This window comes from Prenolepis imparis, unplaced genomic scaffold (genome assembly GCF_030444845.1).
Source record: "Prenolepis imparis isolate NDT839.2.m4 unplaced genomic scaffold, iyPreImpa1.0 SCAF_14, whole genome shotgun sequence".
In the NCBI taxonomy this organism is placed as follows: domain Eukaryota; kingdom Metazoa; phylum Arthropoda; class Insecta; order Hymenoptera; family Formicidae; genus Prenolepis; species Prenolepis imparis.
In genome coordinates this window covers 1,560,375-1,578,685 of record NW_028141172.1, presented here as the reverse complement: position 1 = coordinate 1,578,685, position 18,311 = coordinate 1,560,375, and the positions used below count along the sequence as shown (strand labels likewise).

General features: G+C 34.7%; 1 protein-coding gene across 3 annotated transcripts in view; it reads left to right on the top strand.

Annotated features, from left to right (window-relative positions):
• Sk (small conductance calcium-activated potassium channel) overlaps positions 1 to 18,311 on the top strand; it is a 132,139-nt gene that overhangs the window by 7,360 nt on the left and 106,468 nt on the right. The window contains exon 1 of one of the 3 annotated variants that reach the window (XM_083054738.1): positions 4,229 to 4,663. The exons of the other annotated variants lie outside the window; for them this stretch is intronic. The gene's annotated coding sequence lies outside the window, so the exon portion shown is untranslated. Of the gene's footprint in view, positions 1 to 4,228; positions 4,664 to 18,311 lie in introns of those variants that run through there. 3 annotated transcript variants of the gene reach the window in all.

Sequence of the window (18,311 nt, the reverse complement as noted above, 5' to 3'; positions counted from 1 at the left end):
TTTACAGTTCTCAAAGCATCTGCGGCTGACAGAAGACAGTGCGTTAGTTCTCTCGGCAGTTCTATATGCATCTTTTAATAACTTAATTCGCGCCTTTCACAGCAGGGCAGAGTTTCTCGCGGTACACTTTAGAGAAAAACGAGCGGCGTCTTTCATTTTTCTTCGAGTTTTCCGCTCGCAGAGCGATTCGTATATCTTCTCTTTGAGAACTGTCGAAAGTTTTCCGTGATCTCCCCTCGCTGGGTCTGCCTATTTCGTCTAAGTTTCGCACAATGGAGGCCGTTCGTTTCCTTCGCCGTGCTGCGACTGCAAAGATACGTCGAATTCTTTTTGGAGGATGCAAAGAGTAGAGTTAAATTTAGAATCTGAGTCTTGCAGAATTATATCCCTCTGTGATTAGATTTCTTTTTTTTTTTAAAGCGATCTTTGTAGAGAGAAAAATATCGAAATAGCAAAATCTATTTTGATCAGATGCAAATAAAGAAAAGCGGATCGCTTCACAATTAAAATTCTACTTTTTCTTATTAAAAGTGCAGATCAAAATTAGACGACTATTTTTATGTTTGTACTGTAAAATCACAAACTATAATAATTTTATAAAGTGTATATTATATAATTTAAAAAAATTCGATACAAATTGTGAAAGAAATTTTGTTCGAATATTAAAATTTTCTTGTTTAATAAATTTACGAGTAAAATTAAAATTCTGAACGAACGCTTCAATGCTTAAATAATGTATCGTGACTCGTGACAATAGATGGATTGCATCAGCGACGCATTGTCCGCGCGCCTTTAGCTACGACTTTAACTACAACTATAGCTACGTAACGTGCAATAATCTATTTCGCTAGGCGTGTATTTTTGAGTTTACGTCGCTATGACGACCCGGCAAATCGCACGCGCATGTGGCAACGACGACGTCCGTGACGCCGACAACGACGACGACAAAGAGAAATGGTCGTTAGAGGCGCGCGATATCGCGATACCACTTGTAGGGGTGGACAGGGGTGAACTGTTTGCTGGCCTACCTTCCAGAAGCACGATGGGCCACACTAAATCGACGATTAGGCGAGCGCGTCGATATATTACCTAACGATTGTTCGTTTAAAAAAGAATGCCAATGTAATGGCAATTTAATAGCAAATAAATTTGACGAATATATTATATATATGCGAGATGTCACCTTTATCGTGATCGCTTTGAATATCTTACGACTAGTCGTTTTCATTAATATAAGGCTATACCTGAAATGATTTCTTTCTAAAGGAATTTTTACGGTTAATAATATTATTTTTCAAGTAAAGAGTGGGAATTTTCGCGAAACTTTTCAAAAAGTTCAAAGTCCCTTCGAATGGAACTAGAAACGAATCTTTTTTGCATATCGATCTCTTTGTCATTCTACGTCATCGAACATTGAATATTTTATGAGCTATTTTACTCTCTATTTTATTTTGATATTATGACAGAAAAATATGAGACATTACGTAAAATATTCACACTTTTTCATTTATCTTACTTTAATACTTCTATACGCAGAATAATAAATAAATTCGATTTGCCTGATAATTCTCTATTTTTTGCATAATTGAACGTATACATTTTTCATACAAGTAAATATATATACAAAAAACTTTATTCGCACAATTTTACAAATCTCAGATACGTCAGTTTTTATGAAAACATAACCATTTTTGTTTCGTGGAAAGAATTGTCAACGTCATGTCGACAAATTTGTCAGATTTTACTCTCTGAAAAACAGAAGTTTTATGAAACAAACACGTGATAAAACAAAACGTTGATTATGAAAATTGAAAAATATCTCACGCGTCTTATCAATCTCAAAAATTGTCGACTTATAAGATTATTATGATGATTTTTTTTTTCTTTATTGTTCGTGCTTGCATAAAATCAACAGTGACAATTATTTTAATACGTGATTTATTTATTTCATTACTTAGGAAATATTACTAAAAAATTAAAAAATATTATCAAGATTTTTTGTGTGATACGTGTAGAATCGATTTTAATTTATCGAAAATTACAAAAGAGTCTTGACTGGAGAGATAATATCAAAAAATTGTGAGTGCTACGTGCAATCAAAATTACTCCTCTATCGACAAAAATACTCATCTATATGTTGAAATCAATCCCTATAAAAGAAAGAATGATAGATCTTTCGATTTCTATCTACATCATAACATTTCTAAATTAATGTAAAAAATATTTTTTCCTACTTTTATTTTAGATGCTTACAACCAATAAATCTTTATCGTCCATTTTATATTAAATCTTCAATTATAGAAATGTTTAAAGTTTAAAAATTAAAAACCATCATTATCAAAGCTATAAAAATTTAGATAGATAACAAACTTATTTTCTATTTTCTCTTATAACTCTGTAACTCTTATTTTCAAATATGTTAAAATCTGTTTTACAATTTATGAAAATGAATAGAGTTAAAGATGATGTGGCGTCTGACTTAAGAATGGATTTCGCTACTTGTTGCGACGATAAAATATGGTTGTAGCTTGTATAAGTTAATAAAGAGCATCAGAAGAATCATGATGATATCACGAGCAATTTGAAAAGGGATGAGGAAGTATCGCGAAAATTGTTGCCGAGACGAGATTAACTCGCGACGGGTTAATCTCTGTTTGCAGTATATGGGGGCCAGAGCGAGACACGCGCGATGAAGCAAACGTTTGCGGCCGATCTTTCGCGAAATGCCGAGGAATTCCGTCGGGAAATCTTCCGTTACGCTATGATATTGCAGGGCCTCGTCGGAGATATTATTTATGGCACGCTCTCGTAATCGTTGCCTTGGTGTGTGCATGCAGGTTTACGGTGGCCTCGCGTGCACTTGTAATTACTCAGCCGGGCATTAATTTCGCGAAATTACATTGTCGACGAAATAAAAAGAGTTTACGTTCTTTGCAAAAACGCTATGATGAAATGTAATTATGTATTTCAAAGCGATTACGATAATTTTGCGAGATCCGTATTAGTACAAGCTTTTATATTCAGTTTTTATGCGAAAATTATTTTTGCGATATGTGAGTATATACTTAATGAACGATTAGTAATTTCGTGTAAAGGATATCAAAAGTAATCTGTTGTTAATTCTTTTAAAGTAAACTAAAATATATTATTATGTGGATCTATTAAAAGATTAAATTATTGGGAATAAAAGATTGGAATTAGCAGGAGATCGATATCTTTCTCCCCGACTTTCTACACGCTCCGACTATTTGTTGAAATCGATATGGCAATAATACTTTCAATCGATCCGTTCGAGGAAAGTAAGGAATAATATTGTTGCAGACTTCAGCTCTTAAATTAAAGATGGCAATTGCTAGATTAATCATGAGGTAAAGTGGCTGCAAAGGTGGTTCAGAACGAGGATCGATATCTTCGTGCGCGATATTCTTGTTGCGTCTATTTTTTCTAGCCAATAAGCTCTCATCATAAAATCCTCGTTAATCAGGCTAATTCAATCACTGGATCAGAGCATATATTTTTCATTGACTTTAACTACAAGAGAAACATTAACATTTGTATTAAACGTTTAATATTTTTCTCTAAAATCTGTTAGATCGCTGATATCATTCTGTTTTTTTTTTCATTTCTGTAATATTTTATAATCTCTTTCATCAGCACTTAAATCTTGAATCGACAAAACAGACAATCCTTCTTGAAACTTTAATATTTCTTTAGTATCTTTAGAACTTGTTATATAAGTATGAAAATTCTTGTGTTAGAGTGCCTCTAGCTGAACTCTAAGATATTTTATGATCGTAAACGCTGCATGTATACATTCTCGTTGCCGTCTATTTTTACTCCCATCTCCGTCGAGAGTAAAAAAAGTACACACACGCCACATAGACATAGAGTATTCTCGTAAAATCTAAAAATCGAATAGCGGTGCACATGCTATAGGGTCAATAATCGATACATCGCGCGGAGCCGGCGCTCCGAAAAGCCGGTGACCGCGGCGCGTGGTTCGGAAATTGCAGCGCGCTCGCGCGTCCTCGCAAGCAACCCCCGCGCTGCAACTTGCAACCCCTCCGGTGTGTGCGGGGTACACGTGACCCCAATGGTGCCACAGGAGAGTGCGACGGCCCTGAGGCCGCCCGGCTCGGCGCGGCTTTGTCGGAGCGTACCGAGGCCGACCGATGGCGCACGAGGGTGTAGCGACGGCAACCACGTTTGCCCACGTTACCCTCCAGTTCGTCGTGGTGTGTCTCGTCGGCCGCCGGCTCGTCCGACAACCACGCGCGCTGCTCTGTTTTCTCTCCCTCTCTCTCTATCTCTCTGTCTGTTTCTCTTTCTTTTTTTTTTCCTACCGTCCTGGTTCCCACCTCCTCCGGTTCTCGTACATCTGTTTTTTTCTCTCTTTTTCGCGAATCTTGCGCGGCACTCGCGCGGGGGTAACCGACCCCGTCGCGTCGGACAGTGGAGTTGTTATGTTATGTACCGCCGCCTCGTGACGTTTTGTGTGCACCTTAAATTCGACCGGGTTAACTGCCGGGCGAAGGGCCGCATCGCGACGACGACGACGACGACGACGACGAGGGGTAGAAGGCAAGGGCGGCGATGCAACGCGGCGCGGGGATGAACGTGCTAGCTGCGTGCTGCCGTCGCCCTGGCGCGAGGGGACGTTAAGGTAAGAGGGTTCAACGAACGCCGATTGCACTGCCACGCGCGACTTTTACCCCCTCACCCTCCTTTTCTCTCTATCTCCCTTCTTATGCATTTTGAAAGAAGGATGGGGTTGTTTGTTCGAAGTTCCAGGAACTTACGAATTTTGACCTGAACTTCGACCCTCTACGGCAGCATGAAATCTATTCAGTGATGCGTTTTAGACAATGCAATGTCGAGAAGAGTAGACTCTATTCTGGTGCATTAGGGTTTCTTTATTATTTTATATACGAGCAATTTCATCTACTTGTGTTGTAAAAGCTGGTCGTGCATAATATTAATCTTGCTGCTTGACTTGTTAGTGCCAAGAATAACATCATTTGTTTTATACCGGTCGATGGTAAAAAAATAATATCTATCCTGTTTTTATTCTGTTGTTTTTAATATAAAAAAATAATATTATTTATTTAAAAAAAAAAAGAAAATCTATATCAGTAGAAGTTGTATTATCTAAGCTTTTAATCATCTTAATTGAGAGTAAATTATAAATGCGCACTTTTTGAAAGTTTTTTATTATTACGGAGATAGCGCGCATTTTTCGAGTTGGAAAATTTTTAAATTGTGAATTCAAATCCAATCTTTATTTTCGTTATAGAGATTTACTATCGAGAATTGTTCTAAAGAATATAAAATCTTTCAATAGACACGTGATTTCTACGCAAATGGACTTTTGGATTGTATCTGTCTTATCTTGTTAAATATCTTCGACTTTATAACTTCCTTGAATAAATTGTATCTGAAAAGTTTGCCCCATATAGTGGTGCCTTGCCATTTTAACGTCAAATTTAATTTTAATGATACCGCATGATTCTAACAATGAGTTTTATTTAGTGATACTTGTACTCGTGCGAATAATTTAATATGCTAGGAGCTTTTTATAAATGTTTAAATAATAAGTTAAAATATTATGTAGGGAATCTAACTTAATACACATGATATAAATTAAACATTCCACGCTTCATGCACCGGAAATTATTTTGCTCAGATCTTTTTACTCTTTTATGAAGTTAATTTTTCATAAATTTCGCGCTTGTCTAAAATATTAGAGTATACATATATACGAATTTTTAATTGCACGGTTATAGCAAGAAAATGCGAAAATCTGTACTTTTCTTCTTTTTTTCTTTTGCAAATTTAAAATGTTTCTATAACTTCAAATCATGTAGCCATTGAGACACATGTAATTTTTATTTATATTTTAGAACTATTTTTAATTATTCTCTAATTATTTGGATAAATTCGAGAATTTAGATGATTAATATCGATAATTGCCGAGAGTTGTGATTACGTGATCAATGGAACTTCGAAGTCACGTAATACTCTGGCGAAGAAAAATAAACGCGCAGTCGTAGCTTAGTATCTGACCGGAGAATGTTCTGGCAATGATTCCGAGGTCGATTACCTTAGACACTTATTTTGGTGGCGCTATCGCGTACGCGCTGGAAATGCATTTATCGATTTCCTTTTAAAAATATACGTATATATACATATATGCAATATGCATATCAGGTATTTCGAAATTATATTCTCGTCTTTCCATTCATACAATTTTTTTTTTTTTTTAAGAGATTTTCCATCTCAATTAAAAAAATTTTTAGAGATGCAATTGTATATTATTATTTCATAATCGCTGTATAGAGCGTACTTCATTCAGGATTCTCTCGCAGGAAATAATCTCGCGGATCAATATTCTTTCGCGAGATGACCGCATGAAATTGGAGTTGCATAATTTTCGCGAATAAAGGGATTAGAGAAAAAATTACGGGATGACGCATTCGTCACACTCAGTGGCGACCACTCAGAGTTAAATATAACGACAATATAAAAGCTTATCCGACAATACGTTATATCTGGAGTCATTGCATCTATACGGCAAAAACGATCGGCAAGATATTTTATTTCTAGTTCTTCGCAATTAATTTAGTATTTTTAAATTATTCAAAAATTAATTTTGAATTAATTTCGATATTACTTTGAGACACACACACAAATATGAATATTTGAACAAATCGATAAAGAATTTAAGCGTTCAAAATTAATTTTATTCGTCAACAAATCGCGTGGAAAATATGGCTACACATTATCGTGTTACCCAAATAACTCGTTTTAATGCGTAGCCATCTGCCTTTGATATCACTATTTTTATTACGACGAGATAGAGGAGTCACGTTTTTCCTCAAAAATATATGCCATTTGTTCCAACGATCAAGCTGGCAGCAACCCTCTTCTTTTTTCTGGAGGATACACCAGAAAAGAAAACGCACAGAACTTCCATTTGTTCCACTTATCGATACATCTTTACGCCTCTCTTGTCTCTCGAACACGAGTTATCACGATAAAGGGTGCATCTCATCCTGAAATTAACGATCCATTGTTCTTTTGTATATAATCTCTTTTAACTGAGATTTCTTGTGTGCAGTGAAATTATGTGTTAAGAATGGAAAGATAATAGTTATTTCTATATAATAGAAGAGCTTTTAATAGAAATTTCTAAACAAGAAGTTTAATTAAAAGATTTCTCAATTTCTTGTCTATTATTTTTTCGCAGTGATTGACATATTGAATATCTTAACATTATCTTTGTTTTATTGCGAATTTGAAAACATTTTATTGTGTGAAATTTAATTTATTTAATATTCTTTTAATTTTGTTTTGGATAAATAAAAATAAAAATTAAAAATTAAGTTATTTGAATTACATAAATTAAATGTAGATTAATATATATTTTACATAATTAAATGTCCATTATTAATATGAAATGAAAATGTTTCGGCTAATTTAAGATTACGAATAATAAAATTATCTTAGTCGTCAATTTTTAATTGATAAATCTGCGAGATATATTTTATCTCGTAAAACTCTTGGTTGGAGGAATAGATGGAGTTTTTAGTTGTAAGAGTTAACGAAAAAGTAGTAGAAAAGATTCTAAATTACGAAAAAATTCATAGACGAACAGAGAGAAATAGCTTTTTATTATACGACTCTATTCAGCAGGATTATTATCATTCCTTTTCTTGTCTGTAAACACAATGTGCTGATTTTTCCGGTTTTAGTTTTAGTCTTTTTTTGAGTCTAGTTGTGGTCACAATTACGGAATATCATGCCGGTTTTTTCGCTTTTTATTGTGAATTCTATTGTATGTCGCAGTAGTTGGATTTATACTGAGCTTCGTTATCACGCGAAGATTTTTCCTTAAAGTAATATAGATGCATCCTTTATGTTCGCACGACATGCGTTTCACAATCTTGGTTTTTTCCCAGAAGAATGTCTTTACAGCGCAGAAATTTTAGAACTTTTTATGACAAAAATAATACAAGTGACAAATTCATAGCACAATATTTATCATAAACGTGTTAAAAGAATTAAAATTATAATTATATTATTATATTGCAAAATAAATGGAGATTTTGTTCTAATTTTGCTTACAAATATCATATATTTCGATTTTAATTAATTAAATTAATTAATTCTTTCTTTTTCATCGAATTTCTTTAATCACTTTGGATTAAATCGCTAATTAAGCGCGTAAAGTTACGTAAGAAAAATCGCGGAGATAAATTTTGCGGGGACAGAAATTGGCTCATCAATATAGCCTTCTCCTGAAACATTTCGTAGAATTTGACGAAAGTCGCTTTTGCGACATTTTGTTGTGTCGATTTATTTTCACCGTCGTTGCTATATATCCGGGGAACTTTTTTTTTTTTTTCATTTCGGCGTGTAAAAGGCTCGCCGGATGTTCGAGCGAGAGGGATAAAAAAGTGAGCAGTACAAAAAAAGGGCTGAAAGACGAAAGGCACGCGAAAATTCGGTACAGAACTGCTGTTTTTCTTCCCACTCACAGTCATCTTATCTAATTTACAGCTGTACGATTCGCATCAAATTTCGCGGAAAGTTTCATAATAATTTACGCTTCAACGTGTATGTTACGATTTATTGTTATCGTTAATTAGTTAGTTCTTCACATACACAGGACTTTGATTTAAATCCTAACGAAAAATTATGTCATAAGCAAGTTTACGCGCATCGTAGCCATTTTTCTACGTATAAAATATTGAAGTGTTGGTAGTTTGCAAGTTACAGGCAAACGAATCGAGTATTTCTTTTAAAACTTGGGAATTTTGCTACTTTGAAACTTTTGATGTGTCTGTGGTCTTTCGAATATATATTTTCGAGATTCAGAGTTTTCTCTGTATATAACACTATGCGAAGAAGTGAATTTCTCCTATCTTCAGCCATGATACACATGTTATATCCACGCAATGACGATCGTGACAAGCACGCGATTGTGTTTTTATCGTTAACGATGTGTATCGAAGATCTTCTCGTGATGGTACGTTTCTTCGAGCCATATTGATATCATACATATTGATCTCACCTTTCCATGCATCAGATTTCGAAGAAAACTGTTTCCTTTTAGTCTATTACACTATTGTACGATAAAAGCGACGCAGTACATAGATTCAGGCCGTGATTTTGATCAGGAAAATTATTAGAATGTGTGAGAATCTTTTAATCAATACAGAGTTATGTTAAAACAACGCATAAAGTGTTAAACAGAAGCGATTTGCACGGAAAGATAGATTTGCGGGAAAAGATTGTGTTATTGTTTTAATATTTCGATTTCCTAGTTTCGCATGTTACGACTTGAAAAGATCATTCCTCAATCCTGTCGCCAATCCTTTATCTTTATGCAACATGACGAAGATCATCGGATACATCAGGACCCTCTCTTTAAGCTCTTTAAGTCGTTAAGCTCGCGTCGCAAATGGAAGGTGCGCGTGTACACGTTGCAAATTGGAGGACAGGTATACGTGTTGCGTTACCTTTTGCTTCGGAAGGCGGTAATATTCTTATCATTAACAATGTAATTCGATAATTAATTATAGAAAAGAAGACGAAAAATCTCTATTTATATTTACAACATGTAAAACCAATTTATTTTTCAAGTAAATTTTACATTTTTAATTCCACGACTTATATTTACTTGAGAAGGCTAGCGAATACTAAGTTAGATGTTTGTATTGAATTTATATAACTAAAAGTAAATGATTCTCTGTTGGTATAACAAAAATATTATTTAAATTTAAATAATTAGTCCAAAATAATTTTACTCGCTTATAATATCCATGTTTATTAAATGATTTATTTTATCCCCTTTACGAGGATTTATATATATGTATATATGTATAATAAAGAGAATTTTTTTTTATATATACATATATATATATTTAAAAATAAAAAATTGATATAATAAATGTATATTGTTGAATTAAAAAATGTGAAATTTATTTGAAATTTATTTGAAAAATAATTTGGTTTCGTGTTGTAAATGGACTCTCTTTACACATATTGTGTCAATAATATTTTCCGTGATAATATTTTTCCGTTCTCCGGTCAAATAAAATCGTTAAATATTACTGTGCCCTATTGAGCTTTATAAGGTAAAATACGGATATAGATACGGAATATAGATACGGAATATATCCTGAGGGACGAAACACAATTTTAGCAATCCGCGCGGCGTGTCCCAGTCACGCACGTGAACGTGTTATCAACGAAAGGTCTCTCTTTCTCTCTCTTCGTGGGTGCATTCGTGAAATTATTATGACGAATCCGGCTTCGATTATACGGCATCATTCGCATATTAATTTTTAAGCGTCGTCTGGATTTTTAAACAGATTATAGCCGCGCGTCGATCGCTATAGCGTATCGGTGAATGACGTCGCTCGTGCACTTAGAGATCCGGCGGCGCGTCTTTGGTAGCCGCGACGTTACAATAAATCGTTCATCAGTCGTCCCAATATACACCGCGCCCCGAGTATATATACGTACGCGTGAAGTTCATTTACTCGTCGACTGCCAAAGGCAACAAGGGAGCCGTGATACATTGTGCGGTACGGTTGTAATATATATATATATATACGGGGTGTTTTGGTTCACCGAATTTTCGGTTCATCTACGAATACTTTAATTTAAATTTACGAGAAATTTTCTTACGACAAACAATTCCAAATATTTATTATTCAATTTTAAATATTTCTATTTTTTTCATGTTACGATCATTTATGTATTTAGTTTGGGGAGGGGAGAGGGGAAGTAGATTACACAAGTAGTAACTCTCTATGAAAGCTATTGTCCATTAAAGCTTGTCATAATTTGACAATCACTAATTTCGAAATATCTGCTTTATGAATTTTACTTATAATTTTTCTTTTGCGAAGAAAGATTTTTCGATATAGTCGTTAAAAAGAGATATTTCTCTACGATAGAGAAATGAATATTTGTATAACATTCGCAATTACAATGATTTTTTAGGTAAAAATAATACAGCCGATTTGTGTGCGGAAGCGTTGACCTTTTAAAGCTTTGAATCGTTTAAAAGCTTTGAATCGTTTAAACTTTAACACTTGTGAACTTTCGCATTATCATAGAAATTGCGACACCGATGTTACCGCAGCAATAAAGAGTTTCGCAGGAATTCTTTCGACCTATTAATCGTAAGAGAAAGAAAACAAGAGAATGAGAGAAAGAGAAAGAGAAGCTAACTATCAGATTACTTTAAAATCGGTACGATCCTTTCCGGAAGAATTTATGCAACACGAAACGCAATTAGTCGCAGCTACCGTAAAATAATCTTCCGTTGTCTACTAATTACATGAATTACCATTTTATCGCGGGCAATTGAATATCATTATCGATTATGCTCGCCTTATATTGGCATAAAGAGAAAGAGAATTTTCACGCAAACTTTTAAAGATTTTAAAATTAGATTCCAGTAAAATATATTCGAATATGGGAATCAATACGGGCGAGAAATATATTTAATTCAATGTTTGGAGAAAAAAATTTCAAGCTGCTTTTACATTAGCTTTCTTGTAAAAGTACAAGATTTTTAGGGAAAAAGTCGTAATTTTTTAATAAGTATTCTTAAAAAATGTAATGATAGCTGTAACAGAGCTGCTTTAAGAATGAAAGAGTTGACATTTTCCAAGATGTAACGCGAGTTTCAAGATAAACGTCTTATAAAGGCGCTGCAACTATACATATAATATGCTAAACATGCTAAAGCATGTTGCATATTTTATAATCGAGTGAACTGTAAGGACTCGCGAATTCTTCTCGGGAAATGCATTACAATGCAAATGCCAGAGGATAGTGTTTTAAAAGTGACAAACTGTTTTGTATACCATCAAAAAATTGTGATCATGCGAAGAAATGAGTAATAATGCTCCGAAAACGGGATATATATATAGTTCCGTTTAATTTTATCCAACATCTACGCCTGAGTTTAATTATGTTTTTCTGTAACTGGCGGGGAAAAATGAATATTACTTGGTGTAATTTCTCTAATTTACCAGAGAATTATCTGAAAAAGGGATGACTGCAAAAATATGATTTTTCTCTCGCTGATTGTACAAGCGTGCAAAACGACGTTGCGTGCAAGATCGAGCCGGTGCATTTCTATGCGTGTTTGATTTACATAATTACAGTTCGTCCGCACGAGCAAGTGTAATGTCCCGCCTTAATGAATTCTCGATAATTGATGCGTATTCGGGCTGAAATGTATTGTAATTAGTTTTTGCATCGCGCGAATGGTATATATGTTTTATGCCGTACGTCGGACTGATTTTCAATCATCTCATATTTTGCGCAGACTTTAAATAACGCAAGTGCCGCAAAATGCTTCTCATTTCTCGGTAATCGGTTGCAAATTTTCCATGGTCGGCTTTCGACCGACAATTCTCGTTAAATCTCGCGCGAACAGCGCGCTACTCAATTGTTTAGTAGTATTCGTGGTTTATTACATGATTTATACGGTTGATTAAAAAGCTCTTATGGCTATGCACTTTTAAATATTATCTCTCATACCCAATACGGATCGTCGAAATCATACTAGTTGTATATCGCGTCAAAAGCAGTCATAAATCATGAATGAACCTTAATGTAGTATCGCTACATTATCATTTATCGCTATATAATCGAGAACGGATATCGCGCTTCTTTACATTATTACCATAAACTTTTATATAGAGATATGGTATAATTTTATACTAATATTATCTGTAATCCATATTATATCTTTATATATCTTGATTTTTTAAATTTTTATCTACTTTTAATAAAAGTGAATAGAAATCTGGATATAGTCTACAAATTTTAAAAAAGGAATAATTTACCTTAAAAGGGAATCAATTTTATATTAGGTATACATAAATTTTGAATTATATAACATGGTATCAGAATGCATTTTGCAATAATGTTTCTTGGTTATTCGTTTCGCGTGCGCATTTTCCTAGTTTTACTATCGACATTCTGTCAGAACGTGGTAAATATTTCCCGAGGAAGAAAAATGCGTCGAAAACAAACTAGTTGAAAGTTGAAACACGACTATAATCAATTTTTCTATTAGAAAATGATTATGCTATTCAAAAGGATTAAATTTAACTTGAACTTTCATATTTCCGCAATAAGCGATAAATATGATTAATTTAGTAGAAATAGCACTCATCTTTAAAAATAATATTCTTAGCACTACTGAAATATATTCTATATTTATTTTGAACACGATGTAACACTTATTGCTGCTATTTTTTATACTATTATCCTACAATATTTCTCTCAAGTCTCCTATAAGTAATAATCGTTCAAGGCGTAGTGTGAGTTTATCGCTGGGCTTAATAATCCAAACGAATGGGGTCACGTGTATCAAATGCTAGATATATATATATATATATTCTCGTGTGTAAACTACGTTGACGGCGGATGCCGAAACTGCAGTGTGGTTTGGAGCGCGAAACGAAATAAACGGTACTGAAACACATATGGAGCAGCAGCGAGGTAATGGGGGTCCCTAAGCAGTAACTTAAGACGTTTTAAATTTCCCGGCATTGAGAATATTAAAAGTTCCAACGAGACTGAATAATGATATCTTAAAACCTGTGTGCAGAGATGTAACGTTAAAAATTTTTCAAAGTTGACAAGAGGGAAAAACTTGACGGATTTTATACGTGTGTGTAAAATTGACATATCATTTCTTGGATACTCATAAATAATTAATAAATAATTATCTGGCTTTATTTCTAGCTTTAATTCTATATATATTGGAGTATATTCATGTATTTTTTAAAAGAATTTTAATAATTTGCAATATTAAATAATTTTAGACCAGTCTTTAATCTATTAAAAACTATAGAATTTATGAAAATGAAGCCGGTACTTTTAATTACTTATGAGTTTCCAAAAAATAATATTCCAATTTTATATAGGTAATATATATATATATAAGAGTATATAATATATTATATAACTCTTTTTGCAAAATTTTTAATTTAAATGTCTAAGCTGAAGAAGTCATAGTTCTAAAGAGTCATGAATACAAAATTTTATATAAAATTATGAATATATTTGATATTTTAAAATTATAAAATGCAAAAATGCCAGATTGAAAGATAAGAAAAGATGGTCGGAAAATTAGAACGTCTCTACACATGATTATTATATAATATTTTTTATGCCTTTGCTCAAGTAGAGATCTTTGAATGTCACAAGTCTTGGTATTGTAGGTCGATTCGATAGCTTCGAACTTGAGTGACCTCGAAAACAGCCGTATTTCACTGCAGTGTTAATTTCCATTTCAACACGTCATGATAAATCCCATCAATGCACTGAAAGATTGACGATGAAAATATAGGCCGCAGTTGCATAATGCTTCGGGAGAAGCGGTCGTTATTAATCGCTTCTAATTACGTCGAAATATATTTCGACACGATAAGCTGCGCTGGCAAATTAAATGACTCTTCCTTGCGTGATAAAATTTCGGTGATATCTTTTGTCGCAATTACTACGGTTTGTTTCATTTAAATATATATGGTATTTTGCGGTACACACATGCACATATACATCGAGAATTGTAAAAATATGTCCCGCGAAAGAACATTAACACAGCTGTGATATATTACTTTTAACTTGGTAAACAATAATTTTAATTGAATGTTTCATTTATTAGTTTATCGAATAAAATTGCTCAAATTGCACCTAAGCTAACAATGAAATATTATTTATTAGAAAGACAAATGGTATCAGCGGATAGATGAATAATTGAGCAACAAAACTAATAATATATCAATCAATTAAAATGAAAAGCGTTCATTTATAATAATATTTCTGCCTTTGTTGTCGGAGGCGATTAAGTTGTTTAATCATTATTCACCGGAATATACCGTTGGGGGTCTTGCGATTTAAGGGATGGGAATACCGAATCTGACAGTTTTGAATTTAGGAGGATAAGCTTTTTCGACGAACTTTCAAATTACGAGGAGGAAATCTCGCTGTCTGTCCCTCCTTTCTACCTACGCGATTTATCGTCGTTATCCTCTAGTCATTGTAATTTACATTTGAGCTTACGGAGGCGAATTTCGGATTTCGGCCCTTTAACCTTCCCTTTGCGGTAGAGTGAGAAATATTCGGCAATCCGTCAAAGCGTCAGGTCGGTCACGTAGTTCAAAACATCCGGCCCTCGGGTCAAATAGATAATCTCGATCGAATAATGCTTCGTTTAGCCCGGTGTGATATACGAAGGCATGTCCTTAGTTCATTAGTTGGTGGATTAATGAAGCAAACGCTCGCGTGTCTCGGGGCGCAAAAATTTCACATAATCCCATCAGTCGTTAGGAACGTTACGTGAGTTATGAATTATCGGAAGTTGCGTTATAAGCCGCGCATTAAACTTTGCGCCTCTCTATTAATCGGTTATTAGATTGCGGATTTAATGAACGTGTAAAACCGTAAAACAAACTAAATATGATTATTATTATATATCTTAAATATTTTCAGAAAACACATAAATCAAAGATATCGTTTGGAATACATTATTTTGATTTTTACATATAAAAATATACTTTAGATATAATATAAATAAATCTTATATTTACTGTTAAATTGAAATACAAATAATGTAGTTAATAAAATATATTATGTATATTTTTTAAAATTTATTGTCGAAGATGATGCAGTTAAAAAGTTAAAAAAAGATCTAGTATTTCTCCTGATAGATGCCATCTGTGAACTGTCAACTTCTTTGACAGAGTTCACGTGACTGTCGGAGAAGCGCGCTCTAATTCCGTCGAGCATGTAAACCTTAGCGCCGTTAACTCCATTCGTTATCTGCCTTCGTTAATCTCAATTCCCTGGGCGACGCGTCAATCCGGTCTCGCTGTAACTTCGGCATGTCGATAGATTTATCGTGACGGCGATCGCGCACACCAGCCCTATAGCCGCGTGTCATTGCGTCGCCTTTACGTTTCGCGTCACGTGTTACACCGTTCCGTAACTCCATCGCGATGAAAACTACTGAAACTGCTCCATTGTGCAACGAACGTAGCCGTATGTTAGCCGTTGGTCTTGAAATTCTATGTATATGAACCGCCGCTGCTCGGTAATTCATGCCACAATCAGCAGGCGGACAGGTTTAGTTTTAAACGCGTTTTCGAATGTAGCATGAACTCTCTTCATCCGTATTTTATTTTAATCCCTCTGTATTTCCGGGGTCTTAAAATAGCTCTAACTCTAGAGAAGGCATGAAAAATATATGATGTAACCCAGCCGCGAGAGAAGGAGTCTCGTTTGCGAAAATTTTCAGAGACTTAATCTCTGAATTCGAGATATGAAAAGATATTCGCAACGTGTCGCAAAATGATATTAAAATTCTAATTTTCAGCGTATGTTGAATTTTCGCGTATTCGCTCTTTTATATTTGCTCTTTATTTTCAAAGGTACGCCAGAGAGAACCGTGGAACTTGTTTTTACACCGAGTCCGCACTCTCTCATTTGTACCTTAGTTGCACAAGAAAAATGTATAAAGTTATGCAATATCTTGAGGGCATGAAATATTTTTATCTATTTACTTTGTGTGCCATCGCTCGTCCATACGAGCGTGCATCCTCTCGTTGGAGATTAGCTCTCTCTTTCTTTTCTCTCTCTCTTTCCCTCTTTCCCTTTTTTCTCCCTCGTTTTACTCGAACTTTATTACTTTCTTAATTAGCTCGTTCGATATATCTGCCGGTGCTTTCGGTCAAGGAGCTTTTCATTATTGTATGCCGACGTTATTATCGTGCTCGCAAGAGAGAGAGAGGAGAGAAGCAATGCTCGAATTCCCGTGAAATTTATTCCGTTGCACGAAAACCGCGTTATAGAAAGCGAATTTCCTGATACGTCGGTTATTAGAAGCAAAAATTGCACGGACGGTCGGTCGCGGAACAAAGTTTTCTTTTTAATTGCCCGTCGACGCGGGGTGACGGGAAGAGAGCGAATATGATTGACCGAAATTTATCTTGTTTTCGTCGACGAGCGTTTTTTAATTGGCTCGCTTGTTCCGCTTCTTGATGCGATCGCTCTTTTACCATCGATCATGTCACTTATCGCTGAAATCGAAAATTTTTCGTTCATGCACTTTCTCTCCTCTTTTTCTCTCTCCTCTTGCAACAAAATACAATATAACAATTGGTAGGACCGCGCAATCATGAAATTTTGTTTGAAATATATTATGTAAATATATCCTAAGAATAAATAATTCAGCGTGACAATTTAAAAGAGACTTCTGGAAAGAAAATACGTATAATTACATTATTTAATTGTGTTGTTATAATTATGATTGATAACACGGAAAGAATTTTCGATAACCTCGTACATTAAACATTTTACAATATAATTACAGTAAAGAAATTTTATTAAATTTCTAAAAGACAAGAATAAAGAAGAGAATAAAGAAGAGAATCGTAATATATAAGATAATATTGACGAATAACGTTTTATTATTTCGCGAATATATTTTATAATTATATTAGATTGTGTATTGAATATACTTGATTGTGTAATGATGTCTTTTCACGCTATTCTGCGCTTTTCGATTCGCTCCGATTCTGCCGACGAGCCAATCAGTGCTCTTCACGCTTAAATAAACAATCAAACGTGATTGAGGAACTAAAATACATGCCAACTTATGCGTTTTCATTCATCCGCAATTTCCGATAGAGAAATGGGGCGCACACCCCCGAGTACACGTGTGCCTCCCTTCCCTCTCCCCCTTTTTGCCCGTCCCGGTTTTCTATGTTTTACCCTCTTTTTTTCCATTTCTACAACCTCTCGCGCAGAAATTTGACACTCGATTTCCGCTTCCCTTTGATCACCGCATCGCGTTTCATCTTCCTCTCGTCACCCCTCTTTCGCGATGTTTTCTATTATTTTTCGATTACTCTTCCGCGATTGCTGTATGTTGTTTTTACATCCCCCTCCCCTTCCTTGTTATGGGAACGGTTGAAAAAATAGCCAGGCTAGCTTCGCCGATCGGCGTTTACTCTATCGATCGGGCTTTTATCTGATCCGTCGTATATTAGCGAGCTACTAGGTGCGTGGGGACGTTAAAGCAAACGAAGTGCGCCGTTACGTCGCCGATGTTAACTCTTTTGCCATATATGTTTGCACGTTGGGTTAACTCCGCGGCGCGAGTTAATATTGTTCGCGGCTTCTGCGCTCATCCCTTAGAATAATCCCTCGTTATTGCGGCATTAAAATATTTCTTCGATGTTTGAAATCTCTCGCCTTGCATCGTAACGTGC